Source organism: Pseudonaja textilis, chromosome 2 (genome assembly GCF_049901715.1).
Source record: "Pseudonaja textilis isolate UNSWEBS1 chromosome 2, rPseTex1.2, whole genome shotgun sequence".
Lineage (NCBI taxonomy): Eukaryota > Metazoa > Chordata > Lepidosauria > Squamata > Elapidae > Pseudonaja > Pseudonaja textilis.
Genome location: NC_141991.1, coordinates 221749767 through 221758316, shown reverse-complemented (window position 1 = coordinate 221758316; position 8550 = coordinate 221749767).

Below are 8550 nucleotides of genomic sequence, written 5' to 3'. Positions count from 1 at the left end.
ACTACTTGCAGACAGATAATATCTCTCCTCTCCTTGTTCTTATCTCTCTTTGTGATGGTGTCTTTATCCTCTCTACTTCTTGTTGTTCAATTTCCCATCATTCTCTCACTTCTTGATCTGATCACTTTTCTTCCACTGATTGTTCATTTTAGTTTCTGCTATCTCTTCTCTACTATGCTGTTCTTCATCTAATGCCAAGTAGTGCTCATAAAAGTATTGTGCATTGTCCAGTGTGCTTAAGAGACACTCTTATCTTACATCAGGTCATTTCTCTCTCTCATAATATTTAGTTTATTCAAAAAAGGTTAAAATACAAAACACTAAAATATTAAAAATAAAGAAAAAACCACAACAAACAAAACTAAAAGTGTCTTAGAAAAAAAGACTGACACATATATGCCTACAATCCTGCCTAGTTGAATGCTGATTTATATAATACAACAAAGATTGAATTTCCAAAACTCTCTTTTAACAAACTATTAAAATCAACTTGTACAAAATTTACCACAACTTCAATTCCAGATCATCCCAAAAAATAATCCTAATGGTCCTGGATAAATTATTCATGTTTGTTTCTTAATGCCTTCTCTTATCTGTTGCTGATTGATTAAATACAATAAGACCAATTTTCAAAAACAATGTATCTTCTCTCAAAAGCCAAATGAGATTGTTCCCCAATTAGATGTAATAAATTCATACCCCTTTATACCCCTTTAAAAAGATCCATTTACTGCTTATCTACCCAGAGGGTTCTCTACTATTATATAATAGTAGAGGATTTTGCACAGGATTAAGTTTAGGAAGGTGTATGAAGTCTCCTCTGACTTTTCTGGATCTATGTTTCTTCCTGACCAATTTACTCCCAGAGAATCATACTCTTGGCTCTGAGTCTGTGAAGTTTGTATTGTTTCTGAGTCTATATTCCCTGCCAATGAATCTTCTGCTTTAAAAACAAATTCCTTTTGTGGATCTAAAATATTTAGGGCAAATTCTCTGTGGTGAATGTTCAACAAAATATAATAACTTTTCACCATCCAAAGATATGTGCTGTGTTTTCATATGAGAAAGCAGAAAGTGATGTAAGCAATAAATAAATCAAAAAGAAATCAGAAAAAGCGGATAGAGTCCAGCTGGGGGTTGAAATAAATCAGCATTCAACCAGCCAATTAATATTTAAAGGTAAAGGACAATTCAAAAAGTGAAGTTAAAAGTCAGATGGTTACAAAAATGTCCTGTCCATTGACTTTCTGATTGCTCCCACAAGGATCTGCAATCTTTAAGATTCCCTATCCCAGGTGAGTCCACAGCCAATACAAAAATCATCTTGGGTCATTCCTAAGTACCCCATTCAAATCCACCAAAGAACACAGCAGGTTGTGAGTAAAAGAGAAAAAAAAAAGCCTTCACTTTCAGCAGCCACTTTAGGGAAGAATCAGGGGTAGTTTCTCTCACAAGAATCACATATATTTGGCAGATCTTTGTGAAATAGAGTCCTATATGTGTATAAATAACTATGTAGATACCCTCATATGAACAGGGAACTCAAGGGTGGGATTCAAATTTCTTAACAACCAGCTCTGTGAGTGTGGCTTAATTTGTGGGTGTGGTTTGGTGGTCATGTGACTAGGTAGCCATGGCTTGCTGACTGGTGTAGCTTGGTGGTCACATGACTGGCTGAGTCTGGCTTGGTAGTCACGTAACTGGATGGGAGTGACCAACTCAATGTCACTCATGTCAAGGGGTATCTCGCCTGGCCCCTCCCCTCCCAGCCATTCCTTGTCACACCCAGCCTCAACGTATCTATCTATCTATCATCTATCTATCTATATCTATCTATCTATCTATCTATCTAAAAACATTGTTCACCTTTTTTTTACTTTATTATCTACATACTATAGATGTACTTTCATGGACCACTGAAAGGAGGAAATGGCTTACATGCTTTTAAGGGGCTGCCACAAAGAAGCGGGGGACAATGTATTTTCCAAAGCACCAGAAGGCAAACAAGAAGCAATGGATGGAAACTGAACAATGAGAGAAGCAACCTAAATCTAAGGAGAAATTTCCTGACAGTGAGAACAATTAACCAGTGGAACTGCTTGTCTTCAGAAGTTCTGGGTGCTCCAACACTGGAGGTTTTTAAGAAAAGATTGGACAGCCATTTCTCTGAAATAGTATCGGATCCCCCCCAAAGTCCCTTCTAAGTGTTATTCTATTATTCTGACACCTTTTTCAGGCACACACCCTGCACCCCATTTTTGGCTTTGCAAGCCTTCCTGCACTTACCTGGGAGCCAGAGCCAGGTGCATGGGGACTCCTGGGAGGCATGGGGTAGGGTGGGTGGGGTCAGCTGGTCTTTGGAACTACTGGTTCACCAAACCAGATGTACAATTAACATCTGATTTACCCAAACTGGCCTGAAACAGTAGAATCCCACCCCTGAGGGAACTCATATAGTGCTATTAAGGTAGAAAACTGTGTTCAGTGGAACAAATAGAGGCTCATTCTTTGAAAAGCTTCATGCTGGATAAGGTGACACATGGTATAGTACATGAGTAACTTCAGGAGATGTTCACAAAGAAATTGGCATGTTCCCACTGGTCACTACTGCGTTCAGATAACCTCTTTATCCATAAGCCATAAGCCAGTTACGGCTTATGTTAACTAGATTAGATTAGTTGTATGATGCTTACAAGTTTAGAGTTTTATGTTCCACAATTTTGGTACAGTGAATATCACTATACTTTTCTCTCTTTCATAGTCTCCATTGCCGGCCTTCCACTTACAGGTGCAATCCATGCATGCCTTTGGTAGTTCAGAGATTGAACTGATGCTGAATAAACTTCCTCAACCCACATGAAACTTTTTATGGTTACTGCCTAGTTTTTCAATCTGTTTTTAGGTTTTCAAACCTGTTTGGAAAATGTGATCATTAGAGTTTGAGCTTATGTCCAATGAATAGCCATCTGTGAGAAGATGGCATATCTCCCATGGCAAAACAGTATTTTCCAGAAATGGAAAAGGAAAGGAAAGGGAATTATGAGTATGTATATGAAATATAAACATCAACTGAGGGTTCTACGAAAAGAGGAAAAAATCTGTTGGCAGGGATCTTAAATGTCACATTGGCCCTATTTTCCTTCCTGACATGGATATGTATTTTCTTGAAAGGATGCTACACTGTTGACTTTACTGAGGCATGGCTTGGATCTTGAATAAGAGCATAGTATCCTGTATGACACATTACAGTCACCACTACAAAACTCTTCAGACACTTAATTAACAAAAAGTGCCATATCTATATGAACTTTTTTCAATATTTTCAGTCTGAGTCAGAAATAAAATAAACTTATCTTTAAACTATCATCGATGACTATCTTAAGGCTGGAACAGTGAAAAAGTATGAGAAAACACAAAATCATTCTCATGTTAATGGGATGTAAAGGGCAAGATGAATTCTCTTTTTAACTTGGCTCATTATGATTTATGAAATGATTCATCCATATTGATCAATTGCTTCGTCATAGTTTGTCTTCTTTTCTTAAATATCTTATATCTTGGATGAGCCAAAAACAGTGATTTAATATATGTTTCTCTCACTTTAGAGTAGACTTCCTTTACCACGTTAAGTTCTGACTTTTTTTTTTAAAGGATGTTGTAATGTGTACTTTATGGCATTAGTTTTTGATAAAGCTTTTCTAGTTTTTATTTTGAATTTATCTCCTGTTCCTTTCTTTTCTTTATTTCGGCAACAAAGGACAACTGCTAGATTTCTCCATGCCCTGTTTAGAAGTTAATGGGGGAGGGATTGCTCACATCATTTCAGCCTGTTACAATATTCCAATTCACTGTTATATCATTTTAATGTTTTGCCATTTAAATTTTTGGAATGTAATTTCATTTACATTTCACATGCATTATGTCCAGTTTTTAGTAAACAGCAGCAAAATGGCTACTAGAGAAGAGGAGAGGATCTGTATGGGCACAGTATGGATGAAACTTAAATACTGCTTTTTGTCAGGAATTGAAATATCAAAAGAGTGATAATTCTAGCCTCTAGCATTCATGGACTGGTTATGAAATGAAGATAACGATTTGGGGACATGGCAGAAAAATGATTTTGCTTGTGTTGTGGCAGGGTACAAGTGAAAAAAAAAGCCCACAGAGATTAATCAGGATATCTGCCTTCAAAAGTGACTCCTATTTCCAGTGCACACATACAGTACTACACAAAAACACAGAGACATAAGAGGGATTATGAGAACATTCACAAGCACACACCCGCCATTCTATTACACAGAATAAAAGACAGATGCTCTCTTACAATCACTGCTGGTAAATGAGTTGGAAAGGATTCCCTGCCTTCTTGTTCTTTCCAATCCAATGGAAGATTGGAAAGAAAATATGGAAACATGCATTGGAAAGAAAATATGTAAACGTACTTGGGACTCTGTCCATCTCTCTGTCTATAAGGTGCAGAACTGGATTAAAATTGTAATAGTAGAAGTCAAACAAAAACTTGAGTTTGAAAATGGATGGCATCAGGCTTGAGGCTGCGGAAGAAATAAAATTCTGAAAAATTCTCTCACTGCATAAAAATGATAGTTGGGCAGCAACTCCATTCTACCCCTCCCCCTTTTCAGTCATGCAGTTTAGAGCAGAGTACAGGTAGTCCTTGACTTAAAATAATTCATTAGTGACCATTCAAAGTTACAACAGCACTGAAAAAGTGACTTATGACTGTTTTTCATACTTATCACAACCCCATGATCATGTGATCAAAATTCAGACACTTGGCAACTGACTCATATTTATGACAGTTGCAATATCTTGGAGTCATGTGATCACCTTTTGTAATGTTGACAAGCAAAATCAGTGGAGAAGTCAGGCTCATTTAACAATCTGCAGTGATTCACTTAACAAATGTGTCAAGAAAGGTAGTAAAATGGAATAAAAGTCACTTATGTCTCACTTAGCAACAGAAATTTGGACCTCAATTGTGGTTGTAAGTTGAGGCCTACCTTTATGTCAAGGCTTTCTAATGTTCCTAACATACATACAGATACAACAGGAGAAGAGTACAAATATGCACAAAGGGGTCACACATATATGTCAACATTGATTAGAGCTTGGAAAGTAAGTGTAAGATGTGCAATATGTGTGTAATACATAAATAACATATACAAATATGTATATATGTGTATATATAGACAGACATGCCTTGGAAGTAATACTAATCCATGATCAGCTAAGTTTTCATCAGGGTTATTATATTTTCTACCTGATACTGCCCATTCTTTTTGTCCTTTAATGACCTTGTAATCCCTTACGTCAGGGTGGAATTGGGGCAACTGAATGGAGCTGAATGTTTACTGTCACCACTGCAGAGTTTGCAGCAGGTAATTGTGCTGAGAGAGAAATATCAGCAGCCTCTACCTAGGATTGAACTCACAGCCTCCTGATTGTGAGGAGGGAGCTCCACCTCTAGGCCACTGCACCACTCCTCTACATGATTCTTCCCAAGAGAATGGGAATTTCAATTAGTGCAATGTATGACTGCAAGGATACTGAATTGGACCGTCTAACACAGATCTTGAATTGAGATATTGGTTGATCATTATTTCTAGGTTGAATTCCATATTCTGATATACTCTCATTTTGTTAATACATGTATGCTTTATTATTGAGTGTTTTATGTTGCTACCTACTGTATGTTGGTATATGTTTATTAAATTAGGGCAACAAATGAAAATTATACAGAATATAAAGTTTAATGAATTGGTATAGTTTGGAGGTCTTATTCTTGTAACAATTCTTGAATGTTGAGAGAAAATATTTGAGGTGTCAGTCTAATCAATTTAAAACATATTTATGCATTTTTCTAGTGGATGTTGAGCTGGTTAATGGAAGATTTAAAAAATGCACCTATTGTCCTATTTCCTGATATACTGTATAACTTTAGATAAAATGATGTATCAGTTTTCAAAAGAACAAGACATTATCTTCTGCTTACAGTTTAAGCTGTTTTTGACTAAATTATATTGTTGGGAAATAACTTCACTATAATACTTGTGTATCATGAACAAACTTAATCTTAAATGCTAGAAAACAATAAATGCAATGCATTTGCAACATCAGATGCACAGAAACCTTATTCACAAAAATATTTCATATTGCAAAAATAAGTAGAATGTGAATGTGGAAAAGGAGCAATATTAGATTTATTATATAAGTGCTGCATACAAAACTTGCTGTAATATTAGAGAACAGAATTATATTATTGAACATTGTGGGAAAATGTTTAAAATGTTTAAAATCACTCTAGCCAACTATTTATTACAATGAATGAAGAGCCAAAGAGCTAGTTTGGCCTAGTGGTTAAGGCACCAGGCTAGAAAGCAGAAGACTGTGAGTTTTATTCCTGCTTTAGGCATGAAGGCCACTTGAGTGACTTTGGATCAGTCATTGTCTCTCACCCAACCCACCTCACAGGGTTGTTGTTGTGGTAAAATAGAAACAAGGAAAAAGTATTAAGTATGTTTGTCACTTTGAGGTATTTATAAAAATAATAAAGGTGGGATATAAATAAATAAAAATAAAAATATGCAATCTATATTTTTGTTTTCTTTCATTTCGAGAGGCAGATTGAGGGGAATTGGTGGGTTCTTTACTTCCTTTTTTTCTATCCTTTGTTTAACCTATGGAGTCTTCACTGTTGTAATGATTTAATTAAAACTAAAATGCTTAATTTATTGATTTGTCAACAGACTTTTACTAAATCCACTGCATTTCTAGGCAACTGTAGAATTGTAGTGTGCAAAGCAAATTGGCATTACATTTAATAAAAAAATCACTGTCAACACATATACTAAAGGGAAGAGGCTTTCACTGTGCTGCCAGGACAACTGATTTGTCTTTTCTGGTATCCTCCTGCAGACATCAGTAAGGAACAAGAATCAGGATTTGCAGTAGTAAGGAATAAACAACTAAAACAATAAGTTTGAATAAACACACACATAAAAAATAAACTGTTAGGTAAACATATTTATTTTTTCAAATTTATATAGCTGCTATCTTACAAAACATGTAACTCAAATAAACTTTATTGAGGCAAAAAGGATAACTTAGTGTATTGTCTTCTACCTTATTGAGAATCTTTGTCTCATTACATACAAGAAATAAAAGAATCCCAATCCAGAGTTTAATGTTCTCATATCTTTATCACTTCTTACTTAGCTATATGAATAAGCAGTTGGCAAATATATCTTCCTGTTTGAGATGTTTCCCAGCATGCTGTATTCATTTTTTGAATAAACTAATAGAACTAACATTTTCTGATGTGTAATAAAATATTCTTCATCTTCATAAGGATCCGGAACAACCTCAATAGTATTGTTTTTAGTAATATCTTCATTATTTATGAATGTTACATAAATAAATAAACTTCTGTAACTATGTATTTAACTTCACAATGAATAATCTAATCAGCTTCTTGATGAGAGAAATGTTTTGGTCAATTGTGTTAGAGATGGCTGTCCTCTGAAGTTGTCTTTGTATTATCAACTATTCACTGATTCCATCAAATTGGAGATAGTCCTGTATTCAAAGCTCCTGGTCAAAAAGGTTGCAATGATAGCCAAGAAGACTTTGCAAAGCTACATATAATTTAACAGTTGTGCCCTTCCTTGGATTGGGAATTTCTGGGGCAGCACTATTGGCTGCCAGCCAAAAAGATATGAAGCTGGATGCTTGCCACAGTCTAGTGCTAGCAAACTCAGGCAGAATTTTAAGAAGCCAAGTGTCCTCTTAAGGCAGCAAGCATAAATGTTGTCCCAGGCTTGGCACTGGTTGAGACCAGCAACTCAATAAATGATAAATCCCAGGGAAGAGACACAAAGGGGGTGGAATTCACTGTTCTAAGCAAAGAATAGAAAGGTAAACTTGACAGGATTCAATCTTGAAAAGCTGTTTTCAGTGTTTTGTTTTTGTACGAAAGCCAATATATAAGCTAAGTATCACCTTGTGAGACCTGGGAAGTGTGCCTTTCCGGTCATGATGCCTGCCTTCTGAAAATATTCCCTTTAAATCCAGATGGCTCCTACAAATGGAAGGGAAATGTTTCATTTATATCAGCAGAAATCTACTCACATGACTGGAGATGAGTGTAAGAGTTTAAGAAAGAATAAAACAAATGAAAAATGTATGTGCAAACTGTTTGTACAAATAATCTGTTTCTCAGGCAAGTTTTGATCTTGAGTGCTCTATGGAGCTATCATAGCATGCTGCAGTGGTGCTGTGGTTCATACAGCAAAACAAAAAAACTGTTTTTCATCACAGGGTCATCAGATTTGGTTAAGTCCAGGCTTCCAAGGCAAAATGACTAATTTTTCAATGGTACATCTGAAATTTTGCTTAGACAGTTCCATACATAGTCCCAACATAATAGTATCATCAATGGGGGCATTATCATATATTATTCCCACATCTCAAGGAATAGGAAGTTTAATACATAAGAGAGTTTAATTAAAATATCCATGAAATTTACAGGTT